Here is a 20,297-nt window from a genome sequence, read left to right as displayed (position 1 = left end):
CTGAGAATTAAGTTTATCAATCCATCTACAGCAGGTTTACCTTCTGAGAGCAGCCACATCTATCGCCTCTATATGAAGTGTATACATTTTATTAGTACCGCTTTCTAATAGCACCCTTTATAAAGGTAACTAACTGCTTTAGTAACGGTTAATACATCAATTGCTAAGACTTTATAGATCAGTTACCTTATAAGGTACTCATAACCTTTTGGCTGCCAGATTGTGAAAAATCTCTCTGGTGTTTATCTGTTTTTTTTTTAATTGTATTGGTAATCTATTAATAAATGCTTGTGGATTTCACACTTTATTCTTGAGTTATAAATGTTAAGACATTTTTAAAAATTGATTTTGGTCCTGATATTTGTGGGTTTCTCCCAGAAGATAAGTGGTCCATTAGCTGATTAAGTAAAGACTGCTGGGAGAGGAGATGCAGCATCTGGCAACACAAAAGTTAATTTTTATTAATTGCTTATAACTGACGTATTTATAGTATAAACAAATTAGTTATTAACCATGGCTACAGGGGGAAAAAAACACTCTGGACTGTTTGTATTTCTTTAAATCATTCACCATCAGCTTTGGCGGCTCTAAGCCCCCGGACGCAGTGATGGTGCACATGCAAAACAGATAGCGGAGTTAGTGGAGGGGGTCTGACATCTGGTGCATGAGCCACATCCGGCAGATGTCAGGCTTTATACCTGCACTGTACATTCAGTGAGCCAGACTTTTATTTTGATGATTGATTTATCATTTCTAGGAAAAATGCCAAGGATGTCTTGGTTCTAGTTTTTCAATTATTATGGATAACTTGTTTGTATCATTGTAAATTGAATATCCGTTGGGTTTGGACTGTTGGCCAGACAATACCAACAATATGAAGATGACACCTGGGCTTTAGGAAATTGTGACAAGCCTTTTCACTATTTTCTGACATTTTGTAGACCACACGACAGCTCAGTTTTATTCATTTAGTATAGAAACAGCTGTCTCTCATGAATGCGCAGCGCTCATACAGCACAGTGTAGCTCAAATTGGTACTATTGTGGCTGCCTCCTTTTCTCTTTAGTCCTTTCTTTCTGTCATGGAGCACAGTCACTCTTAATGAGGATTTACCTAACACAATATTCAATGAGGAAAAATCCTGTCTACATAATGCGGCTCAGAGACAGTAGATGTCCATTAGCGTGCTCAGCAGCAGGCCCAGAGGAGCTCCAGAGGTTTGGAGACACAGTGAGGGGAAATTATAAGAGAAAGGAATGAACAAAGATGGGAGGAAAGAGAACATCACCTTCCACTTTCTCTCTGCATTAAGTCAATAGTTGCCTGAAGGGATGTAAGGTGCTTACTGGCTGGAAATGCAAGGTAAAAAGCATTCTGCAATATGTGCAGTGAGTCAATTACAAGCGACCTCAGGTTGTTCTCATAAACAACACAGCAAACATGACTAATGAGAAAAGCAGCTTGGACTGTATCACCGACCCAGTGCAGTCCTGCGCTTTCAGAGGCTCATTTTTTGGATGTTGATTCTGAAATGGATTTCAGCCAAAACACTTCAGGCTACAAAGGCAGAATGTAACATAGTGCCAGCAACTGTGCCGACTCAGATATAATGTGCAGCGAACGATTTCACATCGCTTCTGTGATGAATTCTTCTTCTCTATCAAATATGCAGGTGTAATGTGTTGCTCCGGAGGTTTGAGAGAATGCATAAAACTTTGAGTGAAAGTTAACATCTTCTTTGCGCTCCATCACGGTAATAAGTATTTTAAACTACACGTGGATGAACGCCATTTGGCATGTGACGGCAAAACATATTGCCAGAGTTATGGAAAGTAAAAAACATTTAACAACCGTTGTACTTTTTATGACACAATTTCATGAAATAGGACATAATCTTAAAGGAACATTATGCATATTATTCTTATTCTTCTTTTTATTCCTTCTACTGCCAGACTTTACAATCAACAATGTTCCCAGGAGACTAATGCATATCAAAACTGACATCAATATTTCCTACATGCAATATTGTGAATTCAACTGTTTATTTGGTCTTCTCATTATATTTCCCTTCCACTCTTTCCTTACTAGTTTATTGTATGTTTTTTTTATGCTATCCTATTGTGGATCTAATAAAGGATTATCTTAGCTTTCTTGCTGTGGATTAGATGAGAAGATTGAGATCAGGCAGTAGCTTTATATTAAGTGTACGGACACGAAAGGTATGATTAGTTCGAGCGCAGAGATTGGAAACATGAGGAAACAGCTAGCTGTCTCAGAAAGGTAACAACTTCCACCTACCAGCACTTCTAAAGATCAGTAATTAACAAACTACACGCTACACTGTATTTAGTATTCATGACATGAGGCAAGAAAGCCAATTAGAGCTTTTGCCCAAATGTCAACCTATAAACACTTTCATATCTGAATTAATGCATCTTCTTTTTGACTAAGCTTGTTCCCTTTTAATTCTTTATTTGCTGTATTGTTTCAGCAAACAGGTCAGGTTCTTGGTGTGTGGTGAGTTCACAACACAATAAGTGTCTGCTTAACCCTGATAGGACCACTGTATTGGAGTTTTGGACCTTTTGCAGTCTCTGTGAACAAAGAAAAATCCACTTTAAAAGAAAATGGAATAAGATCAATGCAAAGAGCCCTGATGGCCTGCACCGTCCACCACAGAGTGTGATAATGTAGTTTACAGATAAGGTAAGGTCAAGCAGATGTCTGATGCTAATACAAAGAAAGGACGGGACACACACACACACACACACACACACACACACACACACACACACACACACACACACACACACACACACACACAGACACACACACACACACACACACACACACACACACATTAATCAGTTGCAGGACTTTATGCTGTTCCCTGTCTGCCTGGAGGAGCCATCAGGTACGATTAGTTCGAGCGAATAACGGGTACTGCTTAATCAGCAGGTCAATAGGCAATGTTACGCCTCATTCCTCCTATCTTTCCCACTGCTAATATAACACTCAACAAGGAGAACAATTCTGACCAGTGTATGTTACACACACACAGACACAGTAGAACAAATAAAGACACACACACCCACACAGTAAAAGACCCACAATTCAACATTAGTCCTCTCTGCACTATAATCACTCTGTCGGCTTTTGTTTTCTGTTTTTGGAAAAAAGGTGCAGATTAAAAATAAGAGGAAACATTACATAAACACAATAGACTTGTTGTAATATCCCTGTAGGCTTGCAACAGAGTGTAAAGTTCATTAAGCCAGGTTAATGCTAATCTTTGGCTGTGTGCAGAGGGGAATGGGTTTTTAAGACTGCAGGCAAGAGGAACATCTGTTTGCAAAGATTCTAATTTAGAGAGCTGCTGCTGCTATACAGTCTTTATCAAAGGCAAACGAAGCCGTGCCTCCTCTAATTTTGGGAGAATGTGATGCACATGGCACACACTGTCTCTGCTCGGGGGATGGTGTAAGTGTTCGGGCAGATCGGTGTGTAATCTCACCACCACACGCTGAGAGATCAGCAGAACAGGAAACAGCTCTGACCATTTGACCAGAAATGGGACAGAGTCAACGCTGCAATTATGTAAAGAGCAACCTTAAAAACAGGATGCTTCAATTCTGAAATTTAAATGCAATGAAGTGAATTCCTCTGTTTTAATATGTGTCTTTCAGTGATGTCACATCCTGTTGTAATTCTAAATGTATTTGTGAATGATGAAAAATGATCAAACTGCAAATACAGTGTAGTGTCTTTCCAAACCATTGATAAGGAGTGTATAAATAATCATTCTATTTACGTACCTGTTTATCTGTTGATTCTTTTATAGTTCAATTAATTGTTTATGATGTAAACAAATTGATTCACAGCTATCACACATGACCAGTGTTCAAAGGGATTTTTTACATTTTAACACAATTTACAGTGATGTCAAAGAGGAGACCAGCTATTCCTCTCATCCTAGATTCAACCAGAAAACGTTTTGTGTTTCTACTTGAAAACAATTGATCAATTATCCGAACTGCCATAAATTCATTTTCATGGTAGCTTCAGCTCCAGCTGTGTTTTTAAATTTCTGTGTGCACACACCGTGTTAATGAGTATAGAGCGGGGCTGACCCAAGAGGTCACTTTAATCAAGTTACCAATATCATTTGTGGTAAAAGGTTAAACCAACAGAGTGAGAGAAGATGAGGGACATTGCTTACTCATAACAATGTCAGATGTTGTGTAAGAATACAAACTACAATTAAAGTATGAAGAACTAGAGTATACAATCGAATGCTTTTAGTTACACAACACTTTACATCAGAAAAATATTTTTATGTTTGTATGTCTGATAACAATAAAAAAAAAGTGCATTTCCAAAACCACTAAGTGAGGACTCTACATAAGATTACATTACAGTGCAATCATTAAGTGGACACTTTTACACACACTTCTTGTGTGTTTTTTGACTTATTCTTGTTTAATATACAGTTGAGAATGATGAGAAAGGAGGGAAATATACGGTTTAGTCGTTAATGGTGTAAATGGTTATTTTAATAACTCCTTCTACTTCTTTTGCTAATGATATTTATAACAATAATGAAGATGGGATGACGAGTATAAACGCTGACCCTGAATATCAATCTCAGATTCTGTATTCCTGTATTTGTAACAATCACCATGTTATGTATTTGGTAATATCAGGTTAATAGGATAAAAACTGTGGCTGTTGGTGTCTCATTGTGAGCAACAAGCCTTTTTGTTATTTTTCAGTTCTTTGGCTGTTATTAGGAGCTCTTCTTGTTCTACCAATATTTCCAGAAGGGATGCTCTAATTATTAAGTTTCAAGGACCATACCAGTTTGTTTTCCAGTTATATCTCCTTATCTTAAAATGATGTAGTGTTCTCAATACTGTTCATTTCCAAATAATCTACATGTTTTTTTACTTCACAGCTGTTGAACAATTTGTAAATCATCATCATCATCATTATGGTTTCATAACATCAAACATATAGTTTCAACAACCCTTTAACACCCAAATCCACTGTACTTTAATGTACCTGTAAATTAGCCTATATATTTTTATAGTTTGTACACACTCACCGCTGTCAATATGAATATAAGCACACTGTATATACTGCCAAATCCAATTACCTCCTGTATATAAAGAAACCTGTTACATTAACAATCCCACAGTTAATCCTGCACCCTTTGCACTTGCCTTTATCCCTTTATTTGACAGGATAGCTGAAGGTTGATAGGAAATGGGGGAGAATGAGAGAGGCAACATGCAGCATATATATATATGATATATTTAAAACTGTTCATAGTCAATCTTCATGTTGACCTTGTTCAGCTTTGTTGTGTTGGTTTTAAGCCGTTATGTCTAAAACTGTGCAAGTATACAAAAACCGGAGTCAAATACCTTGTTTGTGTAAACACAGTAGTTTGCCAATAAAGCTGATTTTGATTAGCGAATTAGTGAATATAGTATGAATATCCTTGGACTTTGCAACAAACAGATAATCTAGTTACAATAAAAAGTCTGCAATATTTGTCTAAGATGAATTACTGTTAAGTGGTAAATGCTGATTGGTTTGAAAAGTAAACTATCCAAACCGCAGCAAGATGTTCAGCATAATGGTATGTTGTAATGTATGACACATGCTGTAAAATGTGGAGAAACATGCAAAATCACTGGTATGGTTAAATTACATATAATTATATAAAGTTTAAAAACAAAAATACTAGTAAGTCAGTGTCTCACAAAAACTGTACAAGAAATATTCAATATAACGAGACCAGGACTTGCGCTGAGAGTTACATAAATAGGTTAGCCTTTTGTATTACTGCTATACTGTAGATGAGACAAGAAGAGCTCCTTCCATAGTCTACTTAAATGTGGAGATATAAGTATCAAAACAACAATGACAGAAGAAACATGAAAGGAGTCCTCTGTCAGTGAAATCCCTTATCTTCTCCTGGGGGGGTAATTAGGCTAATGAGAGGATGACTAAGCAATATGATTATCCAAAGAGACCAATGGATAAAAAAAAGAAGAAGAAGCTGCATGTGATAAGGGTCTGACCCCCGATGAGGTCACAGCAGCACTTTGACTTCAGTGAGAAGTCTCCTCTTAGAGTTTGTAACAAATTGTGGTTGTGTTGTTGTCAATATTTGAATGAAGAGATAGTGTAAAACCTTATAACGCCATTAATAAACTCTAAAAACATCCTGTTTTACACATACTATTTGAATAATGTATATGGAGGTAGTTTCATGTGTTAGAAAATTCAGGTTGCGACTGTGTGAGTGTCTGTAAATCTCCTTTGATCGCGATAATCTTCAAAACAATATGACACTTTTTCAGCACCGTGTTTTGTTTCCTTCATTCAGACACAGAGATGGTTGAGTTTGTCTTTAAAGAGGTGATATTAGTTAAGCCTCTCACACACTGGAGCCATGCCAATGTAACTGCATTTATGTGGTTAAATGATCCACACCGTGCAATATATTTTGAGTTTGTGCTGCTATCAGTGTGCCATTGAGCCTATTGACTCCTAATTAACCATCTTTGCTTTCAAACAAGATGGTAATCCGGCTGTAATTAGGGATACTATGTCACACACGTTGCAGCCTCGGCAGCGATCTGCTTACAGGGAGGAAAAGGAATGAAAGGAATAAGGGCTGTCTTGACGTAAACAAATGAACAGAGAAAGACAATGAGAGGTGGTCACTGCAATATACCTTGGCATACAGTCACAGAGTAATGAGGACATTGAAGAGGTGGGCAGACCAGACACAAACACACATGCTGAGAGCAGAGTATGGGGTAGAAAAATGTTTAATAGACATGGCAATGAGAGGTGCACAGAGGCCTGGCTGCAGCACAGGAAAGAAAAAACAGGAGAGGATCATGTTTCATGCTCAACATTTTATTAATTAGTTACAAGACAGCAGTTGGGAGTAGAGATTGGTTTGAGGAGGAAGGGTGAGGGTTGACCACATGGTTAGCTTGATGATGACATTTTCAGTGACAGCAGCAGTGCAGTGGAGGCCATAATAGTCCATTCAATTAAAGCACATGAAGTTGAAGGCAAAGAAACAATGGTGAGGCTATGACATCATCCCTACGCATTCAACTTTACAAACTGATGGAGAGAGGAAGGACGTACACTCGGCTATAGGTGTCACACGCGCGCACGCACGCACACATACACACAAACTCCCCAGCGCGCGGGAGTTATCTATACTGAGTATCGACCACAGTAGGGTTTGTGGTGCTTACAACATGGTGCAGCGGCTGAAAGGAATATTATACCATTTTTTGGAGAGTGAGAGCGGGCGCACCGTGGCTCCGTGACCCGCTCATCATTTGACGAGATGTGGGAGGCGACAGCTCGGCTCTTCGCATGCCCACCTTTTTTTCTCCCAACCTGCATCACCATTATCATCATCATCATCCTCATCATCATCATCATCATCCGCACCAAGATTCATACTCACCACATACGCTTCCTGGGTGGAAGACAATGTTCTTTGTTGGAGGCGGTCACCCCCAGAGCCAGCTGCATAACAGTAATGTATTTCTGGTAATTCACCATGGTACTGTCCACCGCTACTAAAAATCCAACCCAAAGAAAAGCACAGGTGATCATATATTTCTTTATTCCCTTGCATCCGCCTCCGCTGCGTCTTCCATGCTCAGCATCACAACGCCATTTCCAGCGCTGAAGGACCGACAGTGAAAACACTCCCCAAGGAGCTGAGCGAAAGGTGCCGTACCGCTGCGACCCATGTCTGCAATGACACTCTGATCGTGTTTTAGCGCTCGCAAACAAATCGGCGATCCATCCAAATGCGTAATTTCTTTGTGTTGCTTTCTTTTCTTTTCTTTTTTTTAAATGCGAATCAGGATTTGGACATTATCTCCTTCCTCCTGCCTCCTCCCTCCGATCCTGGGCTGGGAACACTCTCCTAAAAAACGCTGCAGCGTCCAGGCGTCCGTGTGTGTGAGGTAGGGGAGAGAGTGTGTACAGTGTAGTCAGAGGGGAGCGACTGGGAAGGGGAGGAGGGAGAGGAGAGGAGAGGAGAGGGAGGGAGGAGAGGGGCCGATTCATTTGGAGGGGCTCAGTTGTAGCATCTGTTTAGGAAGTCTACAGTTTGTCTTTAATTACTTGTTAACCGAAGCTTATTTAGAAAGTCGAGTGTCTTTGTGTTACACAAGACTTCCTGGAACAAATGATGACTCTCAGGGGCGGGAAAAAAAAAGCCCGAGGCCTCTTTCCCCCTTTAGTCCTGATTTTGGAGGTGGGGGGTATGTTCTGGGGCATTTTCTGTAGTGTCGTTTTTGACAGAGGACCAAATTTTGACATGTCACAGTAGGAAAAGCACGGATGCAGTGTTTACAGTGAAGTGTCTGCATTTACTCTAGTGCAAAATTACACTGAATTTATTTATTTTACTTATTATGTTAAAACGTGTTATCTGTGGATGTTTGTTTGCTTAAGTTTTTTCTTTCTTTGTTTACCAGCTGCTACAGGGATCCTGGTACCTTGCCAGTGTGTGTTTGTGTGTCTGCTGCAAGATTTTGTTGTCACGATAGCGTCGCAACCTTGCAAGGTACAGTCATGAAGCGTTACAGTGGTTGAGATCAAAATGAAGGACAAATTCTAAAATGGGTTTGATTTGAGGAAGGCGATCTGAAAGCAGAGGGTTAGAAAATAGCCTTGGCCCCCCATTTTATGCCCCTGGCCCGATAACAGTGCAAGATGCAGTCCTGAAATTTACAGGTTTGTAGTTGAGATAAAAATGAAGGTCGAGTTCAAAGATGGGTGTGACCCAAGGAAGGGCGCCGAAGTAGAAGTTCGGAAGGGGCCGTTGCCCTACCAATTTATGCCCCTGACCCAATTTGGCATCATGGCTAGTGTGACCCCATCGCCAGATGGTCTCCAGTTTTAATGTGTATTTTATTGCACTGATCAGGAATAGTGCTCCTAATTTGGATGTGTTCTGTACAATGATAAAGACTTTTAATGGCACCAGTCAGGTGCCAAATTAAGAGAAAATTAAGAGTGCCAGTCAAACCTCAAACTAATAAAAATAATGTAAATGAAGGTGTGGCAAATCGAAAATGTGCATAAAAACAAGATTCACTTACTGGACATTTCCAGGAGCTTTCAGTCACATCTTGTGGCCTTCATCTTGACATTTCCAGAAAGACATTGCTCTAGGATTTTTTTTTTGTCAAGGTCAGTAATGACCTTCATGCTCATGTGGTTTGGATCCCAAAGTGAAGAATAATCGCAGAACAATGTAAATGGACTGTGAGTGTAACAGCTAAGTGAGTTTATTACTATTACATGCTCATGTTACAGTATCTGACTGATATCAAATCAAAATTACCTTAATTTTGGACATTACACTCATGATACATCCGGTGTTACTGACTAGATGGAGCTTCTCCCAGCTCACATTGAACAAGAAGTGAAAAATAACAGACAGCCATTGACACTCACCATAATAGTAATAATAATAACAATAATAATAACAAGAATGATGATGATGATGATGATGATGATCAACGTAAAATTATTCTGAAAAGGTTTGTTTTATCATCACATCGACATATTTTCAGCTGCAAATTTACTTCACTTGCAACATCTAACACCACTGGTGCATTTTGAATAAATTTGATCTAATGTTGTTTTTTCTTTCCATCACCTAAAAATGTAATTTGTTCCACCATGTACTGTACGTGTTTAAATATTGACAGTCAATTACAATAAATAAAAGTGTCAAAGCAAGCAGCGGAGCAACTATTGATGTAATCTAAAATTCTAGAAATGAGAATACACAGAGAAAGTAAGATTATGCCAAAGTCACCAGTTCTGACACCAGCTATTGGACATTTAAAAATTGACTTACTTCACTTATTTTTATTTTTATTTTTTTTACTGGAAACCCCTCTTGTGCATATTTGTATTCATTCAGGTTTAACATCAGCATTTGACTGGATTTTTACATCTCCCAAGGTTTCTTCCACATTGTATCTTAGAGATCATGATCTTTATTGGGAACTCTTGATGGTGTGGGCCTAAAATTGGAGTTAACATTTGTTTTATTGGTGTTGGTGAACATATTTCTCTCAGAAAGAACAAAATAGTAGTTAATCTTGTCCTGTTAAAGTGACATGTGTTGATGCTTGGCACAGAAACTGTGTTTCTCAGTTAGGCTGCAGATTATACAGTGACTTAGTATTTGTTATAATCATAGAGGTGCGGTACACAGCAGGTCTCAGTGGACTGCGCCCACACCACTTGTCATTTGCAGCAAACAGAGGCTGGTGTGGGTTGTTTTTCAGTCAATAGACTGACACACTGTTCTAAGCTTCAGAGTAAGTCGATTAGTCTAGACTTTGAAGTCTTACAGGAGTAAAGGAGTGCTCACCTGAGTAGAGAAGTGCTGTTCTCACTCTCACTAGACCAAACAGACTTAAGAGGTCCGGGGAGGCCAAATGGAAACTGAGGACTTTACATTTATCTGACATGAGCAGCACAATACCCCGATAGCTGCTCTAAGCAATATGTGATAAAGTGATCATTAGGAAACATCGGAATGATGCTGAAAATACATTTCAACAACTGCTGTGTACACAAGATTTACACCATACAGCTAAACAGGCACTGACAGAGTCCCTCTGTGGCCCCACGTTGCCAAAAATGTATGCACCCATGACATGTACAGTAGTGCTCTGTGGATGAAAGTATCCTCCACATAGTGTGTGTTATGCTAACAGTACCGCCAGTGTAAACCCCTCTTTGGCAAGTGTAGGGTAAACATAGGGGACTGCATGTCTAAATACAGTGTGTGGAAATGAAATCAATGGTAAAAGTCCCTATTTCTAAACTAAACATCCATGTTTATATAGCACTGGGTATTTTATATATTTCATTTACAACAGAGACTAATATAATATGCAGAGAATGAACATCAGACCCTTTCTGTTATAAAAACAGCTCTCTTTGTGGTTGCCAGTTAGTTACTTCTGGGTGAGTGAAGCAGAAACCCCTTCAGGGCATTAAAGGAACCTGAATTCATCTAGTGCTCATATGTCCAAAAATCATCCCATTATCTTCTGCTGAGAAAGCTTAAAACCTTATCTATGTAGAAAGAAGAAATTAAAAATATGTATCAAATTAACAATAATACACTTGTATACACATGAAACATTAATTCTACACAGATCTCTGGGTTTGATGTGTATTATGGAATCCGTATAGTTAAAAAATCTTGTCATGCAGTTAACAGGATCGTATTTTTAAGGGGATTTAGCGACATTAAATTTACATGCAAAACATTTTGTGCATTTTTTAATGCTGACTGAATTTCATTTAAGTTGGAAAATCGAATGGTAATGCTTTAATTTATGAACTATGTAATGTTGTACAAATGTAAGGTGAAATAGGGACTATGTTCTGACACTTATGTTATTTTAGTTTAGTTGCCGTAGTTGACTTAGTTCAGGTTTTTTTCTAGAGGGTTGGAAACAAGTTGTGCACACAGCATTTACATGTAATCCTTTTAGCTGATATGACATGATATGATAAGTATGATGTGATATTGATGATATGATAAGTATTTTGGCACACAGTTGCTTATTTACACATCCTGCAATTACGGAGCAACATTGTCATTCATTTAGAGTCGTGTTTGTGTCCACCTGGTGAATTTAAGTCCAATATTCATTCTCTTTAACCTCTGTTTTTGGTCACCACCAACCGCTCTGGTAAATATCTGTCTGTTTAGCTGCTAAATGCTCCAATATGCCCACCACCTATAGTTGCCAACTGCGTCTGTCTGCTGTTTGGTGCTGAGAAGTTAGTGTGCAGTGGATTTTAGAGATCAACAATGAGCTGGAACTCACTAGATGGGTCAGTAAAGCTCTGTAAATAATTTTCTTTGAGTTCATCACTACGAGTGACCCCTTTCTTAAGGCCATATTGTTCACATTATCATCTCGTACATATGAAAAAGTGATTATAGTTGCTCTAAATAAAACTTTACTTTCACATCTAATTAAACATTACATTCCATATAAAATATGTGAAAAATCCATGCAACGAAAAAAAAGTGAAACTTATGACCTCAGTACCTCTGGCATTAAATAGATAACAACAACAGTTATAATTTAAGTTAAAATCAATGTCAGATTTGGATCCTAGTGAAATGTACTTATGTAATGTATGTACTAAATTGAAAAAAAGCTGGCTCCATCAGAAAACCTCACTGTAGGATTACATTGTGTAAAATGATTCTCTGTATACAAAAAGGTCTACACTGAGTCTTGGCTGCACGCTGGTGGCGTTGCTACTTCCTGTTAGTAGCCTCTTGTATCCAGTCAACACTCAACTCACACACCGTTAATGGAATCATCAGAGCAGCAACAAACCTACCAGCAGCGCAGTCTGTCACCTCCTATTGACTGGGACGATTCAGATGGCTGATTAATCAGATGCTACGGATCGTCATTATCAGGCATGTAAGGCACAGTTATTAGTAGATCAGGATGCTGCTTTGGACGCACACACACACAAATGCAAATACACGCACACACACACACACGCACACACGCACACACGCACACATAATAGTGAGTGAGTATGAGAACCAGTAGTAGTGTGTCAGTGGGGAAGCGTTGAGACAGCAGTGGGTCAGTGGTTGTGCTGCAGTCTGAAGCTCGCTGCATACCCATACACACACTGCAGCACTTTGATTTCACATTGGCATCCCCCCTCTCCATCTCCACAGTAATGGCTCGGAGAAGCCTGCCCCATCATTACCCTTCTCACATGAGAACCCACTGCTGACATCTTTTATTGTACACCGCACAGACGCACGCAGACATAAGCACGTTCACATAAAGATGCACAGGCACACGTGTGCACTAAGAACACACAAGTAAATGGGACAGATGGGGCTGCCCTTCTTTCTTGTGTCCTTAGACTCTCTTGTCCACTTTATTCTGTACAGCAAAATCAAAGCTGGTTTGTAGGACTCAGAGGCTGCTCCCAGAGGAGACGAAGCTGGACGAAAGCCCTAAGAACCACTACCGCTGTAACACCGTGATTTATTACTTTTGCACCGAACAAAGAGGAGAAGTTCACAGAGAAAGTCCTCTTCACATGAATGCACTGCACCAAGAAGAGCAAGAGTAATGAAACACACGCACGCACGCACGAATGCACGCACGCATGCACGCACGCACGCACGCACGCACGCATGCACACAGGCACACACACACACACACACACACACACACACACAGTCACACTTCAGTGCTGTCGCAGTGCTTTCTCTCTATGTGCTGTGAGGTGAGTCATCAGCACAGAGAAGCATAACCTCACAGCTCCAGCTAATCTCTCCTCTTCTCCTCCTCCACCTCCTCCTCAACCTGCCAGCATCTCATTTTCTCCACTTATGGACGAAGGCACGGTGACTTACATCATCGCTGCAGCCTCACATATACATATAAGGCCACAGATTCAAACACATGGTCGACACATCCTAGTGAAACACACACACAACCTCTGTTATGATATATCCTGTGGCAAAAAAAAATCCATTTATTAAATCAATATTTCTGTGTAATCATGCATTTAATGCACTTCAATATGAGAGTTCAGACTGAGAGAATTGCTTTTGATGTTTTATATGTTGGTTTAAAAAACACAACACTCCCATGAAAACAACATGGCAGTCAATGGCCCTTAAACTGGATTCAGTCAGCTTCACCTCAGTTCCCGCGCTGTTCTTACAGAAATACACAAGTCCTTTGTGCCCTTTAAGACAGAAGCCCAGAGACGTGATTAAATGCTGCGTGTTTGCTCTCAGTCAGCAGGATACTGACCAGAGGCAGACACGAAAAGCCAAACTAATAAACACAGTGTCTCTTTGAACCCACACAGCTGACAATCAATCCGCTCTTCTGCTGTGGATCAGACAAAGTGTGCGGATCAAAAGGGGGGGCAAACACACACGAAATTGTGTAGAGATACTGTTGAAAATATTCCCAGGTTGTTTCCACATTTTTAACAAGCATGGCTGCCGACATGCTTCTCTCTGTCACACAGGGACACACGCTGGCACACAAATTCCAAAGCTGAGCATCCTTGGCTTGAGGCAGTTTCTGTCCTACTTCTCCTAAAAGTGAATACACAAGAGATAACGCCATTTTTATCTAGATATGCATACATCAACCTGGCCTGACACTGTATCTGAATCAGCATTTATTTACAGGTAACACACAAACACAACAAAAACCTCCTCCCTAAGTTTCACCTTTCCTAACACCATCCGATGTTAGCATCATCACATACAGCTGTACTCAGTAGTCTTTGGAATACGTTTAAATGTAGTATCTGACGCTGAAATGAAATTTAAAAAGGACTTACATTGCGTTGTTAGCGTACTGCATCTCCTGTGGAGGCTCTGTGACTATTCTGGCTGTGTGTGCTGCTTTGCTGTGTTGTATGTGTTGGTCTGTTTCTGTCAGCCTGTGTGTGTCAGTGTGTGTATGTGTGTGTCAGTGCCCAGGGCCAGACCACTGGGATAGCTGTCTCCATGCTGACTTAGCTGTCATACATTAAAGAGGCCTTCTTAACGGTCTAGGGAGCATATCAGCTTGTCTGTCCCGTCACTTCAGGCATCACATCCAAGCAAGAACTCTACCTCACACACACACACACACACACACACACACACACACACACACACACACACACACACACACACACACACACACACAGACACACACACAGACACACACACACACACACACACACACACACACACACACACACACACACACACACACACATATGCACATTGTCAACTGTTCTCTGCTTCTCCCCTCCCCCCGCTGTGTTAGCTGGGCCAAGGGTAATCTCCAGGGGTCCACACACACCCAGAAAGACACCAACGCTCAGCCATGATGCATTCACAGGGCCTGACACACGGAGTGACAAAAGCAGCCTCGCAGGATTCTCCACCAGAGTACCGGACTGCTCGGACAATCTATCATATCCAAAAGAATAGCTCAGCAGATGTCTTTTTATGTTTGTTTTTTTCAGTCATTTCATTTAGCATGAGACATATGGCAGTGTAAAATGGCTTGCACTTGTATTGATTGCTAAGGTCCCATTTTTACAAAACATTCAATACAGCCATGTCTTCATTTCTTAATGAAATAACAAAAGAACAACAAACAATCAACCGTTCTGTAAATGTGCTAAAGATAGTCAGCCAGCTCAATTTAAACTACAGTCCTTCAAGGTTAAGAAATTAAAGACAATAAGACGCCACTATGATGACAAAAGCAACAACATCAGCATGCACAAGACAGTGCAAAAATCATGCAGCAAAACATCGATGCGATGATATGACAACAACAACATCCATCATTCAGGACATGCAGCTATGCAGCGCGGCACAAAAGCGACAGAACACAAATGAGCAACACTGTTACCAACCACATTTAGCACACATTTGCATTGCAAAGCAATAAGACATGGGTGGATTCAAATATACATTGGTCCAAAATCTCTCATAGGTGCTCAAGTGGACTGAAGTCTGGTGACCACAAGTATTCAGTGACCCTTTTATTCAAGGTATTCCTTTAATTTTGGCGTAAATTAAAAAAATAAGAGAGCAGAGACGATGTTTTGGAAACTGCAGGGCAGACAAAGATGACTAAATAGCTTAATTCATAAGAAAAACACTTGCAATGTTCTTTGAGTGTGAGATGAGTTGTCTGTCGCTGTCTGGTCTTCTAGAGGCAATCGACCAACATCAGGAGAATAATTTGCTATTTCATCGTAAAAGTCTAAAACATTTGTAAAGACTCACAAACACATATTTGTACTTCCACTCTTCAACTCTTAGACGCCTTGGTTTCTGTAATGGGGTTTGGAAACAACTTAATAACACAGGTGATTTGATCAACTCATAGAAGATGAAGTGATCCATAGAAAGGAAAGCACTTGGCTGTAAACTGGCTCTTACCTGGAGTCGAACACAGGGTCAGTGTACATGGGAGGGGAGCACAGCGGTTGCCCTCCTGAACTGTTAGTGGGCACAGGGAGGCCACCTTTCCTTATCTGTCCTGGGGCACCATCTGTAGGAACAGATTAATATGTTAACTAAAGTTTTTATTCCTATGTTAATTCCCTTCTGACTGGGTGAGTAAGCAGAGGATTCACAGGTTTGTAATTGTGGGATATTAGCCATAGATAACACTGAGCTGTAAATGCGGGACATTTTCTTGAGAGCGCTCAGTATTATGTAAATGTAAGTAAAGCCTATTGATTTGAAATAGTGAAGAAACAGGCGAGGCCCTGCAGACTATAGCCACGTTGAGGCCATATGTTGTCAGAGGCTAGTTAGGACCGCTGGCAGCTCAGTAATCCCTTCAGCCATCTAGATTTAAGAAGCTATTTTTGCTGGCTCTTAGTCTGTGGTGCTGGCTTACTGCAAAGTAGTTTTCTTCCCTTTATATGTTTTTATGTTGTTTCAATTTCTCTCAGAAAATTAGGTGCAGCACAAGTGAAAATACTGGACAAATAAGTGGAAAGCAGCTACAGCTCGATGTGCTGTAAGTGTTTGATGATGCACACTGAAATGTTTTTTTAAAGAGAACATCAGCCCACAAAGCCTTCCTTTCGTCCAGCTTCCTACCCATATTATTTGTTTTGGTCTTTCATTTAATAAGTGTCTAATCAATGGATGTACCTTTTTCATCCAGCAGAAAGGAGGTTAGCAGGTGGGGACACACTTCCTCTAAAACGGAGCAGAATGAGCAAAAGGCACCGGGCCCCTTCGAGGACAGCTGGTCTAAGAATATCTCTGTCCGTTTCTTGCTGGACTCCTGTCCCAGTATTTCCTTGTACTCCCCCAGTGAGAAAACCTTATCATACACCAGGTAGGGAAGTACTATGCTGACATCCAGCTCACTCAGGATCTTCTGTCGGTGTTGTTTGAGGATCCTAGCCGCCCATCTCTTCTTCTTCCTTGTGCCAGGCCTCCTACCAGGTCTCTGCCTCTTCTGCTTCTTCACAAACCACTTCTTGGTGCCGCTGCCAAACATCTTCAAGTTGAGGAGACCCAGCAAAACTTCTTCCACGGCTCTGTCAACGCAATTCCCAAACGAGGGGAGGTGCATATTTCACGCCAGTGAAGCGATCATGCCAAAATTTCCTCGAGCCTCGCTTTGTTGTTGTCTGAGTCGTTTATCTGGGGCAGGAAGAAACAATCTGGACAGTAGCTGATTTCTCGCTGGGTACTTATCAGCACTAAGAAGATTATCAGACTCTTAAGTACACCGATGCAAACTGTTCACCACTGCGCAGACAAAATATGTTATATTATTTTGCCTGTCTTGTTGGGTGATCAAACATCTGAGTAACTTCACTTGTTCATTTAATGCCCCCATTGAATAAAAAATGTGTCTAACTAGTTTCTATTTTGTGTTAGTTCCTTGGAGATGATTTAGAACAGAACCCACAGTTATTTTTGGGGAATGCTGACTTGTCGAAAAAACAACCAAATCACCAGGGAGTTACAAAAGAAGGCTTGTGAGGTTCAGATCCACTACCCTTCTTGGAAACTCTGCGGGATGTGAATGAAACTGCCCCTGAGCAAGGCACTTAACCTCCAGCTGCTCCACTGACCAGCTCTCCAGCAACTCACCTTCCTGGTTATTGCTGCGGACCTGATTAAAGCAAGATTAAACCATTGTGTCATGGGCATTGACCCGTTACACTGAGATGTCAGGCTTGCACTGAGGAGAAACATTAACATATAATAGAATGGAACAAGGGCATTTAAAGGGGAGCTTAATGCATTGTGTTGAAAATCTATTTAGTTTAGTAATGCAGCACAAACCAGCATGACCTTGGATAACATTTTATCAAGCTGCTGTGCAAAAAGGAGGATGGCCTACTCTTTACCAGAAGAGGGTGCCATTTGATCAGTGAGTATCATATATAGACAGTAAATCATGTGGTGACCATTTTTATACTTGCATCAACTGACTAGAAGAACCAGTCAGCCTCAGAGCCACAGACCAGTGTCATCACAGTGTGTGTTTTGAAGTAGATGAGCTGCTTCAAATCCGTCAGAAATTCATTTGGCAGAATGAAATTGTGTGAGCTGGAGGTCAAAAGAGGTCACTTAATCATGGAAACATATAGTAACCCATATCACCAGGAAACTGACATATAGATTAGTTTCCTCTCCAAGTGTCTAACCGAGTCCCAACCACAGCGGATTCTAGGTTCATCCGATACCGAAGTGCAAAATAATGCAGTTCTTGGAATGGCCACCAGGGGCAGGTTTCATAATAGAGTAATTTCTCATTGACCATGTTAAATAGGCCGTTTTTACAGCATGATTAAACCTATATAAGGCCTGGTACAAAAAACACTTTCTAGTCTGTATGTTTAGGTCATATCTCCATGACAACACTGAGGGGGTGAATTTCTTTGTACCAGGCTAGTTTTTACTTGATTGGAGGTTAAAGTTTATGAATCATTAGGGGCGCGGCCTCTTGAGTGACAGCTAGCCGCTGACCCTCACTTCTCCTCGGAGGCTAGTTGTCAGGATTAGCATGCTAACTCCATCATCTCGACCTTCATGTGGTGGTGTTACCATAAGTGTAGGACTATTGTATTTACAACTAATTTGTTGTTACAACCACAAACTTCATACTATAGAACAAATTAAAAGGTGTTGGTGTTGTGAGTGTCACATGTGTTAGCTCTGTTATACCAGCTAATTAAATACCCGCACTTGCACCATGACTTGTAATATAGCCTACTAATTATGGCACATAGACTAGATGCTTCACTGGAGCACCGGGAGGAATCAGGACGTATTTTGGCCGTGAGGCTCGGAGTTCCCAGTCTATGGGTACTATGTTGAATATCAGTTTAAATCATATATCACACAGGAGCACAGAGGTGTGTGTATCATAATTAGTATTGCCTTCATTTTCTTTATCCACTATTACAAATGCCATTATGTGTCATGCCACTAAACTACTGATTACTGAATACTAAAAATGATGGTTCAGACTGTACAGATCGCTATTGAGGAACTCTGTTCAGGAGCTGAAAGCACAAACATTTCAACATTTCAGCGTTTGTGCTTGCAGCTCCTTATCAATGGCTGTATATAAAAGTCATATACAACCATTGATAATACTTTAGTGTTTTTATTGTGTTCCTGAACATCCTTCAGTCCACTGCAAAACAAAACGGTATGTGTGAAACCATATTAAAGTTTTTGAAACAGTCTTTGTATAATTAAATTCTCTCTTTATATTTCCCCAGACTGAACTGTATGTCCTTCCTGAGCTGCAATGGAGGGAAAAATACTGTTACTGTTACAACTCAGCCTGCTGAGGCGTTCGTGCTGAATTCTACTGTGGACCCCATCTGTTGCACTGTAGTCACTTTATAAATGAATCATTTTAGGGATATGAGGAATTATTACAGAAAACTGTTTCAGAAGAATATGAGTATAATTTGAACCATTTCTTTAACTTTTTCTTCTTCTCGTAGTTGATTAATATATATAATTATTCTGTACTATTTGCTATTATTCATGATAATATAATCTGCAATGGTGAGAAGTGAGTGAGTGGAAGTTTAAAGCATCAATAATCTACATTATATTGGGTACATTTCCTAACCATTGCTGAGTCTTTATCTTCATCACATTCTTGTAGTTGCCAAAAATTCATTGTTATCGCATTTGCAGCTGCCTCCTTTCTATCAGTGTGCTACTAATAGCCCATATTCAAGTAAACCAAATAAGATAGTGTTTGTCTTCTTAAACCAAATCTCCTTATCTCAATGCCAAACCATTCCTTAATATTGCAAAGCACATTATGAAGGCGTGATTGTATGCTCCAGCTGCAGGATCACGCAACAAGATATCAGGCTTCTGTGTGAGTGTCTGTCTGGTTCAGTGGGTCAAAGATCAGCAGAGATGATGTGACATAAGCCTCAGATCTGTTCCACAGATTTGGCTAGTTCTTTGCTAAGAGCTTGTTTCATTCATCTAGTTGCAAATGCTTATTAGTACCAGACTTGTCTTTAATGTGATGAATGCAGCATCAAGAGGACTTTCAGCTTTTCATCATATTTTCTATAAGATGATTTTCTCTCCTCTCTCCTGCTGAGGGCATAAGCTGAACAAAGATTTTCTGAACGAAGGTTTTCTTTTAGAAAAGCGA

Source organism: Echiichthys vipera (genome assembly GCF_963691815.1).
Source record: "Echiichthys vipera genome assembly, chromosome: 7".
Lineage (NCBI taxonomy): Eukaryota > Metazoa > Chordata > Actinopteri > Perciformes > Trachinidae > Echiichthys > Echiichthys vipera.
The sequence above is the reverse complement of the archived record's forward strand: the minus strand, read 5'-3'. Positions refer to the sequence as shown.